The sequence below is a fragment of the Dermochelys coriacea genome, chromosome 6 (genome assembly GCF_009764565.3).
Source record: "Dermochelys coriacea isolate rDerCor1 chromosome 6, rDerCor1.pri.v4, whole genome shotgun sequence".
In the NCBI taxonomy this organism is placed as follows: Eukaryota; Metazoa; Chordata; order Testudines; family Dermochelyidae; genus Dermochelys; species Dermochelys coriacea.
This window is the reverse complement of record NC_050073.1, coordinates 24160584-24175197: the sequence shown is the minus strand read 5'-3', so window position 1 is coordinate 24175197 and position 14614 is coordinate 24160584. Positions and strand designations below refer to the sequence as shown.

At 40.4% G+C, this 14614-nt stretch overlaps 1 protein-coding gene across 12 annotated transcripts in view; it reads right to left on the bottom strand.

Moving 5' to 3' along the window:
* SERGEF (secretion regulating guanine nucleotide exchange factor) overlaps positions 1-14614 on the bottom strand; it is a 263131-nt gene that overhangs the window by 75793 nt on the left and 172724 nt on the right. The gene's annotated exons all lie outside the window — the stretch shown is intronic.

The following is a 14614-nucleotide window of genomic DNA, read 5'->3' as shown; positions in this document are numbered from 1 at the left end:
ATGGGCAGGGGGTTGGGAAGTCTACACGAAGGAAAGAATATCATCAGGTCATCCTAACTGTTTGATTTGCTTAATGGCTTCTTTGTTTAAGTCATTAAGGGGCTTAATGACTTCTTTGTTTCAGTTTTCACCAAGAAGGTTGGTGATGATTGGACGTCTAACATAGAGAATACCAGTGAAAATGAGGTAGGCTCAGAAGAGGCTAAAATAGGGAAAGAACAAGTTAAAAATTACTTAGAAAAATTAGATATCTTCACCAGGGCCTCATGAAATGCATCCTAGAAAACTCAAGGAGCTGACTGAGGAGATATCTGAGCCATTAGCGATTATCTTTGAAAAGTCACGGAAAACTGGAGAGATTCCAGAAGACTGGAAAAGAGCAAATATAGTGCCATAAAAAGGGAATTAAGGACAACCCAGGAAATTACAGACCAGTCATCTTAACTTCAGTACCTGGAAAGATAATGGAGCAAATAATTAAGCCACCAATTTGCAAACATCTTGAAGATAATAAGGTGATAAGTGACAGTCAGCATCGATTTGTCTAAAACAAATCATGTCAAACCAACCTGATACCTTTCTTTGACAGGGTAACAAGTCTTGTGGATGGAGGGGAAGCAGTAGATGTGGTACATCTTGACTTTAGTGTAAAGCTTTTGATACTGTCTCAAATGACCTTCTCATAAACAAACTAGGAAATGCAACCTAGATGGAGCTATTATAAGGTGGGTGCAAAACTGGTTAGAAAACCATTCCCAAAGAATAGTTATCAGTGGTTCACAGTCATGCTGGAAGGGCATAACGAGTGGGGACCCACAGGGATCAGTTCGGGTCTGGTTTTCTTCAATATCTTCATCAATGATTTAGATAATGGCATAGAGAGTGCACTTTAAAGTTTGTGGACGATACCAAGCTGGGAGGGATTGCAAGTGCTTTGGAGGATAGGATGAAAATTCAAAATTATCTGGACAAACTTGAGAAATGGTCTTACATAAACAGGATGAAATTCAATAAGGACAAATGCAAAGTACTCCACTTAAAAAGGAACAATCAGCTGCACACATACAAAATGGGAAATGACTGCCTAGGAAGGAGTACTGCAGAAAGGGATCTGGGGCTCATTTTGCATCACAAGCTAAAAATGAGTCAACAGTGTAACACTGTTGCAAAAAAAAGAAAACATCATTCTAGGATGTATTAGCAGGATTGTTGTAAGCAAGAAATGAGAAGTAATTCTTCCGTTGTACTCCACGCTGATTAGGTCTCAACTGGAGTAGTGTGTCCAGTTCTGGACGCCACATTTCAGGAAGGATGTGGATAAATCGGAGAGAATCCAGAAAAAAGCAACAAAAATGATTAAAGGTCTAGAAAATATGACCTATGAGGGAAGATTGAAAAAATTGGGTTTGTTTGGTCTGGAAAAAGGGAGAGTGAGGGGGGACCTGATAACAGTTTTCAAGTACATAAAAAGTTGTTACAAGGAGGGAGAAAATTGTTTTTCTTAACCTCCGAGGATAAGACAAGAAGCAATGGGCTTAAATTGCAGCAAGGGCAGTTTAGGAAAAATTTCCTAACTGTCAGGGTGGTTAAGCACTGGAATAAATTGCCTAGGAAGGTTGTGGAATCTCCATCACTGGAGATTTCTAAGAGTAGGTTAGACAAACGCCTGTCATGAATGGTCTAGATAACACTTAGTCCTGCAATGAGTGCAGGGGACTGGATTAGATGACCTCTCAAGGTGCCTTCCAGTCCTACAATTCTATGATTTCACTTTTACTTGCTTGTATCCCTTTCTAACTTTATTCCTTTTACTTGGCATTGCTTAACCTAGGATCTATTTTTATAAATTTCGTTTGTTTTTCCTATAAACTAACTCAGTGCTGTGTTTAAATTGAAGGATGTATTTACCCCAGTTAAGTTAATAAATTGTGATGCGTTTTTGTGTCTTAAGAGGAACAAAGGAACCTTATTATTTCTCTGAACTATCCTGGAGAGGGTTGAATATTGCAGAGCACCCGGTTTGGGGAAAATTCGGGTCTGGAAGTGTGTTGGGGTCACCTTGAAGGTTGCAACTAAGGCTGGTGGCAGCCAGAGGGGGGCTGCAGACAGGCTGCTGGGGTCAGAGCTGCTGAACCAGAGCTGTCTTGCACACAGACACTTCAGGCTGTGAGCTGCACACTTATACGCCAATTGTGAGTGTCCCAGGCTGGGAACTACAGGCACTCAGGGTTGCAGGGTAAGAGGTGAGACAACCTCTCATTCGTCTAAATTGCACCCCAAGCCCCACCACAGAGTGCTAGTCAAAAGTATCATTGAGATACTTGGCAGCAATGCTAAACCACATCAGTGCTCAAAACAAATGGAAAAGAGCTTCCCAACATTCCTTTACAAATTTGAAGAGCGAAAATAATGGATTACATTTGTGCCAATTCCCCTGATGAATGGCACAGCAGGATTATTCCTACAGTAAGTGGCTTGGACGTACCCAAACTTTCCTGGCCTAGAGTCATGATATCTACTTCAAATCTTTGCATACTCTTTCACTACAAACTGGTACAAGCCCATGACAATAAGTACTTGCCTTATAATGAAAAAAAGCAAAAGAACACCTGGCTTGTGAAGCGCTCCAGCTTCCCAAGCCCTAATTAAATTGTTCTTTAAAAATAATTGCGATAGAAGTTCTGTGGCTCTTCCAAGTAACTGGGATTTATTTTCTGACTGTTGCAAGTAAATACGACAGCTGTGGAGAGAGGAATGCCTGCTACTGCCTGGATATTTCAGGAATGTGTAGGGGTGGACAGAGTGGGAAATATGTAGTCCAATGTGGTAATATGGTACAAACCAAGTCAGAAAATTAGAAGAAAAAGCGCAAAAAGAAAGAAATCAGATTCAATTTTTTAAAAAAAGTTTTGTTCAAACCTCCACAAAAAAACATTTAAAGATCCTCTCTGCATGTTCAGGCCCTGATTTTATAAGTTACTCTACATGGATGGACCCCATACCAAGGCAAAGCCACAGGATCAGGACGTTTGTGTTCCAGAGTCTCCGAAACCATTGCTATTTGCAGGTCATCCATTAAGCCCACCTCAGTCTGTGGCACTCAGCTGCCTACTAAATAAACTGGCACATCTTTACTTCTAACAACATAGCAGATTAAGGGTCAGATTTACAAAAGTATATGCATCCGATGAAGTGAGGTGTAGCTCACGAAAGCTTATGCTCAAATAAATTTGTTAGTCTCTAAGGTGCCACAAGTACTCCTTTTCTTTTTGCAGATACAGACTAACACGGCTGCTACTCTGAAAACTATTTAGGAACCTAATGCTGTAAATCCCACTGAGCAGCTCAGAGAGTTAGGCAGTTATGTCCCATTGAAAGCCACCCACTGCGCATTTCTGCAAAAAGGCACTTACCTGCACCTTTGAGTGCTGAATACTTTTATAAATCTGGTTCCAAGTTATTATGGCAAACTAAATGCTGTGCATGATGGGATCTGTAGCTATCCTATTTTATTGATTAATTTATGAAAAGATAGGTAGGGCTGAGGGACAAGGGAGCTGTTACAGGTAATAGGAAGCTAGCTGCTCCTTATGGCCAAAATAAGAAAGTGAAAGCTGTTGGAGAAAGAAGACTCCTGTCAACACTTTTTCCTTCAACTTTAAAAAATATTTATCTGACTATCAGGAAGCCTGCGTTTCTCAAAACAGAATATACAGACTAATGTATGGAAAACTGATATCGCATTCACACTTGGTTAAAAAAAAAGGCTTCCAACCTACTTTGGGCTTTAAACACCTGCAGACAAATGTGAAATCAACAATGCCCAACCCTCCCCCTTCTATATGCTCTCTCATACTAAAGCTATCCGTACATACTAGTTAAGTGAAGATATTTTTGTGATCTATTTCCCCACATTTCTTAACACATATGAGAATGTATCTGTATGATACACGTTAAGTCATCAGTTGCTGATTTATAATCTATCTGGCTGTACATACATTAATTCCCGTAAATTTTCAGCAACTGCAGAATTAAAAATACCTGTCATAGAGAAAACACTGTTGAAGACTAGACTAAAAACTATCTTTGTATTACCTTTGATTTCATATTGTGCTGATAATAGCTTCATTGTTGACAAGCTTCGGCTTTGGAAGGAACACTAATGAGGAAATAGACAGGACTGTAAAGGCAGACGAGGAATGTTATAAAAGGGGACTGGGAAGATTTAAAGGAGCACTTTCAACCTCTTCATATTTGTTTCAATATGATTAAATTCCTTGTTTAAATTAGGCCACTTTATAACTTATCAAAATCATAAACCAAATATCGCACTTAATGAATAAACCAGTGGCAGACTTTAAAAAGACAATTAATAATGAATGGAATACTATTGTATAATTTACCTTGCTACTTTTAGCAACAGCAAATCAAATTCAGAAATTTACAAGATATTTTCAGTTCACTGAAAAGAAACCTTCCACAAGAGAAAGTGAAGCTGAATTCTACCTTGTATGGCAGCTGCATTACCTATGCACCCAAACTGGCAAAATGCATATATTTTCCCTGATATACTGTCTTTGAACCTCCAGAAACATATCCTGTTTTTGTCAGTGAGGGAGAATCCACCATAACCTTTGGAAAATTGTTCTAATAGTTAATTACCCTGATCTGTTAAAAATGTATTCTTTATTTACAGTCTAAATTTGTCTAACTAACTTCCAGCCACTAGATCTTGTTATAGACCTTTGTCTGCTACACTGAAAAGTGCATTATCAAATATTTTTTCTTAATGTCATCACCCCTCAACCTTCTCTGTGTTCAGCTAAATAGATTGAGTTCCTCGAGTCTATCACTATGAAGCATGTTGTCCAATGCCTGAATCATTCTCACAGCTCTTCTCTGAGCCTTCTCCTATTTTTTTCAAACTTCCTTCCTGCGGACATGTGAACTGGACGCAATATTCCAGCCCTGGTTACCAGTGCCAAATACAGAGGTAAAATAGCCTCCCAACTCCTACTTGATATTCCCCTGTTTATACATCCAAGGATTGCATTAGCCCTTTTTCCCCATAGCATTACACTGGAGGCTCACGTTCAGCTGATTATCCACCCTGACCCCAAAATCTTTTTCGGAGTCACTGCTTTCCAGGATAGATTCCCCCATTCTGTAAATATGACCTACATTCTTTGCTTCTAGATGTAAAACTTTACATTTGGCCATATTAATGTGCATACTGTTTCCTTGCACACAGTTTACCAAGTGATCCAGATTGCTCTATATTAGTGACCTGTCCTCTTTTTTTATTTTACTCCCGCAGTCTTGGTGCCATCTGAAAACTTTCAGTCATGATTTTGTGTGTTCTCCCAGCTCATTGATAAAAAAGGTTAAATAGTGTAGAGCCAAGAACCAATCCCTGTTTGATGTTGATTCTTCATGTATAATTACATTTTGAGACCTGTCAGCCATTTAATGTTCAATATTTGTAATATATATATATATGTTGTTAACATATAATAAATACAACAGTCTATAACAATTATATTTATTAAATAAGCTTCCCGAACATAGTACAGAAAAGTTGTCATAGTAACTACTTTGGTTCATCATATTACTCCCAAGTAAATGTCCTGTACCTATGATGTATTAACTCTAGTAAAAGTTTGAATAACCATTCAGATTGAGGGTGGCACAGACAAAATGATTCTTTAAAGCAAAGCACATCCACACTCAAAGAGCCCAAGTAAACAGGCTACATATAGTGGTGCTGCCAGGACTCAGAATCCTCTCCCTGCCTATCCATTGGTCATTATTGTACCTGATGGGTCACAGTAGCCTCTGAAACCACTGCATTAACATCCTCCTAAAGTGGCAGCTTTGATTAACAGGTTTCAGAGTAGCAGCCGTGTTAGTCTGTATTCGCAAAAAAGAAAAGGAGTACTTGTTGCACCTTAGAGACTAACAAATTTATTTGGAGCATAAGCTTTCGTGAGCTACAGCTCACTTCATCGGATGCATTCGGTGGAAAATACAGTGGGGAAATTTATATACACACACAGAGAACATGAAACAATGGATTTTATCATACACACTGTAAGGAGAGTGATCACTTAAGATGAGCTATTACCAGCAGGAAGGAGAGCGTAGAAGGAGGAAAACCTTTTCTGGTGATAATCAAGGTGGACCATTTCCAACAGTTAACAAGAACGTCTGAGGAACAGTGGGTGGAGGGGTGGGGGGAGAAATAACATGGGGAAATAGTTTTACTTTATGTAATGACTCATCCACTCCCAGTCTCTATTCAAGCCTAAGTTAATTGTATCCAGTTTGCAAATTAATTCCAGTTCAGCAGTCTCTCGTTGGAGTCTGGTTTTGAAGTTTTTTTGTTGAAGGATAGCCAATCTCAGGTATGTAATCAAGTGACTGGAGAGACTGAAGTGTTCTCCGACTAGTTTTTGAACGTTATAATTCTTGACGTCTGATTTGTTTCCATTTATTCTTTTACGTAGAGACTGTCCAGTTTGACCAATGTACATGGCAGAGGGGCATTGCTGGCACATGACGGCATATATCACATTGGTAGATGCACAGGTGAACAAGCCTCTGATAGTGTGGCTGATGTGATTAGGCCTTATGATGGTGTCCCCTGAATAGATATGTGGACAGAGTTGGCAACAGGCTTTGTTGCAAGGATAGGTTCCTGGGTTAGTGGTTCTGTTGTGTTGTTGCTGGTGAGTATTTGCTTCAGGTTGGGGGGCTGTCTGTAAGCAAGGACTGGCCTGTCTCCCAAGATCTGTGAGAGTGATGGGTCGTCCTTCAGGATAGGTTGTAGATCCTTGATTATGCGTTGGAGAGGTTTTAGTTGGGGGCTGAAGGTGATGGCAAGTGGCATTCTGTTATTTTCTTTGTTAGGCCTGTCCTGTAGTAGGTTTCTGGGTACTGTTCTGGCTCTGTCAATCCGTTTCTTCACTTCAGCAGATGGGTATTGTAGTTATAAGAATGCATGATAGAGATCTTGTAGATGTTTATCTCTGTCTGAGGGGTTGGAGCAAATGCGGTTATATCGTAGAACTTGGCTTTAGACAATGGATCATGTGGTGTGATCTGGATGAAAGCTAAAGGCATGTAGGTAGGAATAGCGGTCAGTAGGTTTCCGATATAGGGTGGTGTTTATGTGACCATCGCTTATTAGCACCGTAGTGTCCAGGAAGTGGATCTCTTGTGTGGACTGGTCCAGGCTGAGGTTGATGGTGGGATGGAAATTGTTGAAATCATGGTGGAATTCCTCAAGAGCTTCTTTTCCATGGGTCCAGATGATGAAGATGTCATCAATGTAGCACAAGTAGAGTAGGGGCACTAGGGGACGAGAGCTGAGGAAGCGTTGTTCTAAGTCAGCCATAAAAATGTTAGAATACTGTGGGGCCATGCAGGTACCCATCGCAGTGCCGCTGATTTGAAGGTATACATTGTCCCCAAATGTGAAATAGTTATGGGTGAGGACAAAGTCACAAAGTTCAGCCACCAGGTTTGCTGTGACATTATCAGGGATACTGTTCCTAAGGGCTTGCAGTCCATCTTTGTGTGGAATGTTGGTGTAAAGGGCTCCTACATCGATAGTGGCCAGGATGGTGTTTTCAGGAAGATCACCGATGGATTGTTGTTTCCTCAGGAACTCAGTGGTGTCTTGAAGATAGCTGGGAGTGCTGGGAGTGTAGGGCCTGAGGAGGGAGTCTACATAGCCAGACAATCCTGCTGTCAGGGTGCCAATGCCTGAGATGATGGGGTGTCCAGGATTTCCACGTTTATGGATCTTGGGTAGCAGATAGAATATCCCAGGTCGGGGTTCCAGGGGTGTGTCTGTGCGGATTTGTTCTTGTGCTTTTTCAGGGAGTTTCTAGAGCAAATGCTGTAGTTTCTTTTGGAAACCCTCAGTGGGATCAGAGGGTAATGGCTTGTAGAAAGTGGTGTTGGAGAGCTGCCTAGTAGCTTCTTGTTCATATTCCGACCTATTAATGATGACGATAGCACCTCCTTTGTCAGCCTTTTTGATTATGATGTCAGACTTGTTTCTGAGGCTGTGGATGGCATTGTGTTCTGCACAGCTGAGGTTATGGGGCAAGTGATGCTGCTTTTCCACAATTTCAGCCCGTGCACGTCGGCGGAAGCACTCTATGTAGAAGTCCAGTCTGTTATTTCGACCTTCAGGAGGCGTCCACCCAGAATCCTTCTTTTTGTAGTGTTGGTTGGAAGGTCCCTGTGGGTTAATACATTGGTTAGAGGTGTGTTGGAAATATTCCTTGAGTCGGAGACGTCAAAAATAGGATTCTAGGTCACCACAGAACTGTATCATGTTTGTGGGGGTGGAGGGGCAAATGGAGAGGCCCCGAGATAGGACAGATTCTTCTGCTGGGCTAAGATTAAGATTAAGGCACACAGTTGTGCACCACCCACTGGCCATATCCCTCTTCCTCTCCTGGCCTGCTCAGAAAAAAACCCCAGGCTCTGTTACTGTGGATGTAGACTGCCACAGACCATGGCTCTGTGGAATGAAAGGGGTGCAACCATCTCTGCACAATCTGTCTGCAGACAACACACACCCCGATGCATTGGAACTGCATGGGAATCCATGGTCATTCAGACTCTACTCTCCAAGGATGGTGCAGAGGCTGGGATGTGGGCCTCATAAAACAGAGAAGAATGAAGATATTGCTACAAAAGTTGCTTTTCACAGCCACTTGTGAATAGAGATTGCTTCCATCATAACCTACTGCATCTTTTTATTCCCCTAATTACAATTTTAAATATACAGCTGTACCTTTAAAATCTTATGAGTGGAAGAGAGAGTGAGGAGAAGGAAGAAATAGTTTTAATGACTGAGATCCATTGGTATGCGCTCAGAAGAGAAACAAAAAAAATCACAGCAATTTAAGATCAGTTCTCCCTTGAGGTAAACACCTTTTTTTGGCCTAGATTATATGATTCTTTGTCAGTTACACACCGGTCTGACTACCAGGTAGACAATAGATTATAGTGAAGATTCTTAAGAACATTACAGAGAATGACTAAGACTCATGTAGGCTGTTTAAGTCCTCATATAAATGTGCCTGACTCTTGGGGTTATAAACTGCATGCTGGAAGCCTCAATATGTCACTTCAGTTATTTGTCGCAACTCTGGTGAAGATGCATGAAGTGTCTGCCTCTTGGAAATTATATATACTGGCTCTCTACCCAAAACAGCGATAGCATTTGCACAAAGCATAGATAAACAATAGATTCTAAAAACATGTGCACGTCTCCCGCTTTTCGTTTAATTGTGCAGTTTCTATTTGAAATTCACATGATAAAGATGAGGAGAGAGAAAATTTGGTAGGAATGGTTATCTGAATTCCCTTGCTGATCTGTCAGAATAAAGAAGTGCAATCGATGCTTTTGTAACCAATTCCCTTTTATTCTTTTTTGTTCTTCCGAACAAACTCAGTGATTTTGGAGGATTGGAGCACGCTGGAGGCTGAACACTTTAACTTATCCACATGCCACTGCTTCTTTTATGCAATGTAAACCTGCAGTACCCTGGATAAACTTCCACTAATTTGGATGATCACAGGCTCCATGCTTCTCCTATCTGGGCCAACTAGCATAAGACAACTAATCATTCAGTCTGGTAATGTGAACAAACAAACCAACAAAAACATGTCAGAGCAAACCTGATCCAATCCCCAAACTGGCTTTGTTTTATCAAGATGATAATCTAGCAGAATGTTCTGTGTAAAATGCCAGCCTGGGTCTGGGAAGAGAAACCACAAAGGATACTGACAAGGAAGATATGATCAACTCTCTGATGGCGGAATCAGAGCAGTGCTAATTAAAATGAAGAACACCCTTTGGAAAGCATGAGGACACAAACAGGAAGATGATACATTCAGAAGGGGTTGAAAAGATGAGTTTAACCACTTACCACTATACCTCACAAAAATGTTAGACTTGGATTGTTTAACATCCAGCCCAAAGGCTCTGCAGGCATTTAACTGAATACAGAAAACTGATCAACAAGTAACCTCCCTTATTAGCCAATCTCCTGTTTTAAAGGCTACCCCAGATTATACACCAATGTACTGAGCACAGTTCTGCTTCACCTTTATTAGAGGTTGCAATTTTTGTCAGTTTGAATAGTTGCTTAGAATAGGCTTTGCGGTCACTTCACCATTACTTTTTGGTTTTCCCAAGGTAAAAGGAACTAATCCTATCTGTTACATAATGAACCACAGTTAAACATAACTTGAAACATCAAAGATGAATATGTAACATTCATTATGGCAAAAGTTACAAGACAGTGGCATGATGGAATAATTTTAGTGCTGACAATAATTCACAGCAATGAAAATACTCATGAAATATTTTCCTCGATTCTTTATATTTACAGCTCTCTCATCCTCTTCTGTTTAAAAATGCAACCAAATTCCACTTTAGTAGGCACAGTGGCAACAAAATTATCTTACTACACCAAAATCATACTTTAGGGGCACCAATTGACAGTGATTTAAATTCTATTAAAAAAGAACTTCAATTAGATGTAAATGCTGTAAACTCCTGGTGCTGGTCCTCTGCACAGGGGTGGATTTCTCAACAGCAGAACTAGAAACTGCTACTATACACTACTAGAAAGATGAGGATCCATTTCTTTCTAGGGGAGAGCAGTCCTTGTGCCAGATCCTTAGTCGTATACCAGCTGCTTTGCACACGGAGCCGAGTGGCAGACACCATTGATTTGGTTGATTTAATGTGTACCCTCTCTACACACAGACACATCATACATCATTTGAAAGCTTATTATGTCTACTTTAAGATGAGGTATGATGTGGAGCTATCACATAGTGCCATTATCACAAACATCAGGATAAACAATGACACCCCATCAGCACAATAAAATGACTACTTTGAAATATTTGCATTCATTTCTGTTAGTGACTATCGTTTCAAGACACAAAATTTGATTTCTTTGTGATCTCAAAGCATCACAACAATCTAATGGTTAAAACAAAATTGAATAATAAATATGTACAGGTACAACTGAAATGTAATAGCACAGGTAACATTTCTAGTCAACATCATCATCATCATCTTGTTTATCATTACGATCTCTGTCGGGAGGGTGTGGGTTACCACAGTCTTCGTTGCCTTGGCATGTACACAGTTCCGTGCAGGCAAGCTTGTTCTGACTACAGAAATAGTTGATTGTGCAATGACCCTTACTGGTAGAGGTATAAAAAGGTGTTGTAGAAGGTCAAATGGCACTGTATCCTTGAAAAACACAGGAAGTAGTTCATCATCCTCATTTTTCCATCCATGTTGCCATGATGATCCAACATCTGGGTCACCTATGTGCAAAGATATCCAGATCTTTGCCAAGATGCTCTTTTGCCATGCTCTTCAAAACTGTCCTCACATGTGGGAGTTTGGCCAATGACTTGTCCTTTTTGTTGGACAGAATAAGGCACAAACACTTCAGGTCCTTTTCTTTCTTGCTCTAGTCATATAGCACCACTACCAACTTCCCTGCAGCAGAAATTGTGGCTTATCAGACACTCTCTCCCTATTTGGCACGATATCTGAGGTGGTAAGATCCCTTTGTTTTGACAACATTAAAGCAGATTTTATTCCCAATATTAAATAGGGATGACACAGAGTCGCGCCCTGTTAATGTGTGTACAGCAGGAAATATGTTTCAGAAGTCAGGAGTGAGTGCATCACAAATTGCATGACACTTGTCAGTTGTGCTGGTATTGGTGCCTGTTTCAATACAGGTTATCTAATGAACAGTAAGGACCTAAATATCTGTATCAGGTGACAATCACTATGGTTCCTTTAACACCAAGAGACCCAAAAGCCATACTGGCACATACAGCATACAGAAACATCATTGTGCCCAAGGCCTCTTGAGTACTGTAGAAGTCTTGGGCTTCTTCAACATCTCTACTGGTGATGGACATTGTACTTCATCATTGGAAAAGCCTCCTGCCAGGAGGAGTGTTTGTGTTGGGTGTGCTCCTACATGGTCAGATGCATTTTGAACCATATATTTATAGAGAAATTTACAAGTGACTGCTAGCTGGATGCCACGGTTAGAAACTTTTCCATGGAGGCAGAGGGTGTCTCCAATCACCTGGCATTTCTTGCATCAAGCCTTACATCCTGTCTGGTGCTGTCTTTCTGCAGTTTTCACAGGGTTATGGTTGTCATATCTGTCAAAGTCTTTGATTACAGACTTAGTTTTGTCAAATCTTTTTAGGACCTTTCTCAAATACTCAGCAGCCAGTTCACTGAATGTGTGGAATTTGTCCCCAGATGCCATTTGTGTGACAGTCAGGGCATCTTTGATGTACACTAAAAGAAAAGGAATACTTGTGGCACCTTAGAGACTAACAAATTTATTTGAGCATAAGCTTTCATGAGCTACAGCTCATTTCATCGGATGCATTCAGTGGAAAATACAGTGGGGAGATTTATATACACAGAGAACATGAAACAATGGGTGTTACCATACACACTGTAAGGAGCGTGATCACTTAAGATGAGCTATTACCAGCAGGAGGAGGGGAGGAGAGAAAACCTTTTGTAGTGATAATCAAGGTGGGCCATTTCCAGCAGTTGACAAGAACATCTGAGGAACAGTGGGGGAAATAAACATGGGGAAATAGCTTTACTTTATGTAATGACCCGTTCACTACCAGTCTCTATTCAAGCCTAAGTTAACTGTATCCAGTTTGCAAATTAATTCCAATTCAGCAGTCTCTCGGAGTCTGTTTTTGAAGTTTTTTTGTTGAAGAATAGAGGGGCATTGCTGGAATATGTGATATATGCCATCGTGTGCCAGCAATGCCCCTCTGCCATGTACATTGGTCAAACTGGACAGTCTCTATGTAAAAGAATAAATAGACACAAATCAGACGTCAAGAATTATAACTTTCAAAAACCAGTCAGAGAACACTTCAATCTCTCTGTCACTCGATTACAGACCTAAGAGTGACTATTCTTCAACAAAAAAACTTCAAAAACAGACTCCAACGAGAGACTGCTGAACTGGAATTAATTTGCAAACTGGATACAATTAACTTAGGCTTGAATAGAGACTGGGAGTGGATGGGTCATTACACAAAGTAAAACTATTTCCCCATGTTTGTTCCCCCCCGACCCCCCCCCCCACTGTTCCTCAGACGTTCTTATCAACTGCTGGAAATGGCCCACCTTGATTATCACCACAAAAGGTTTTCTCCCCCCCACCCCCCCCTCCGCTGGTAATAGCTCATCTTAAGTGATCACTCTGGTTACAGTGTGTATGACAACACCCATTGTTTCATGTTCTCTGTGTATATAAATCTCCCCACTGTATTTTCCACTGAATGCATCCGATGAAGTGAGCTGTAGCTCACAAAAGCTTATGCTCAAATAAATTTGTTAGTCTCTAAGGTGCCACAAGTACTCCTTTTGTTTTTGCGATTACAGACTAACACGGCTGCTACTCTGAAACCTTTGATGTACACCGTGGTTTCTTTGTTGCATGCTCTTAGTTCATGGATTCTTTCAGCTTGAGCTTCCAGCTGATGCCCAAATTCAGCTTTGTCTGTTCTTCTCATTGTTCCGTCAGCATGGAAGAGGGACATAGGCACGGGTCCTATTGGGTGACTAAGAACAGTTGTTATTGAAACATCATCTATGCATCTTGCTAAGGACAGGCCTCTGTGGAAAACAATTTCTGGACTAATACGTGCTATGATTGTCCCTCCCTTGCCAGACTTAAATTTGGTCTTCTTGGCTATATCAGCAAATGTTTTGATGCCAGACTTCTTGACTGGCCTAAAGAAGCAATGTGTCTTATCAGAATCAAGTGCGTCTCTCTCAAATCTCTCCATTTGTGCTTCACCAACATCAGCTACTTTCAGTAGAGATTCTTGTACATCTGATATTACATGCAGTCCAACACATATGTTGATTAGCACCTCTGGATGTGCTGCTGGGTCAAACTGGTTTGTCATATTGTTGATGACATAGTTGGTAAGACCTGAAACATGCTCTTTATCCCTCTCCAGTGCAGAGGCAATGACTTGTTTGTGGACTTTTTCTTCGCTACTTCTTATTAGGCTACTTCTTTCTCTCATTACATTTGCATATTCATAATATGATGCTGTGGATTGTCATCCCTAATGCTAATACTGTGCATAAGTGTCACTGAATTAAAAAGCTTTCTAGAATACTTCAAAGGTTAGTACTGCATACATTGGTAATTACAAATTAAAACCGTCTACTAGGCAGACTAGATGCCACATTGTATGTACAAAAGCTTACAGATGGAGAAACATTACATAAGGAATTCAGGTACATTCTTATCTACCCACTATATGGTACAAACTATGGTCACACAATCTACTGTTACTGATGCACAACCTTCAATGTGAGATTGATTTGGTCAGAAAATTTCAACTGAAAATATAGAAAACTATTGTAATCACTTGTGAGATACTTTGACAATTAAGAATATGTGATGTGAAAACATTTCGTGTTAGTATATTGTAAAAAGTTGATATTCATCATTTTTGCCACATGCTAACTAGTTTCATAATT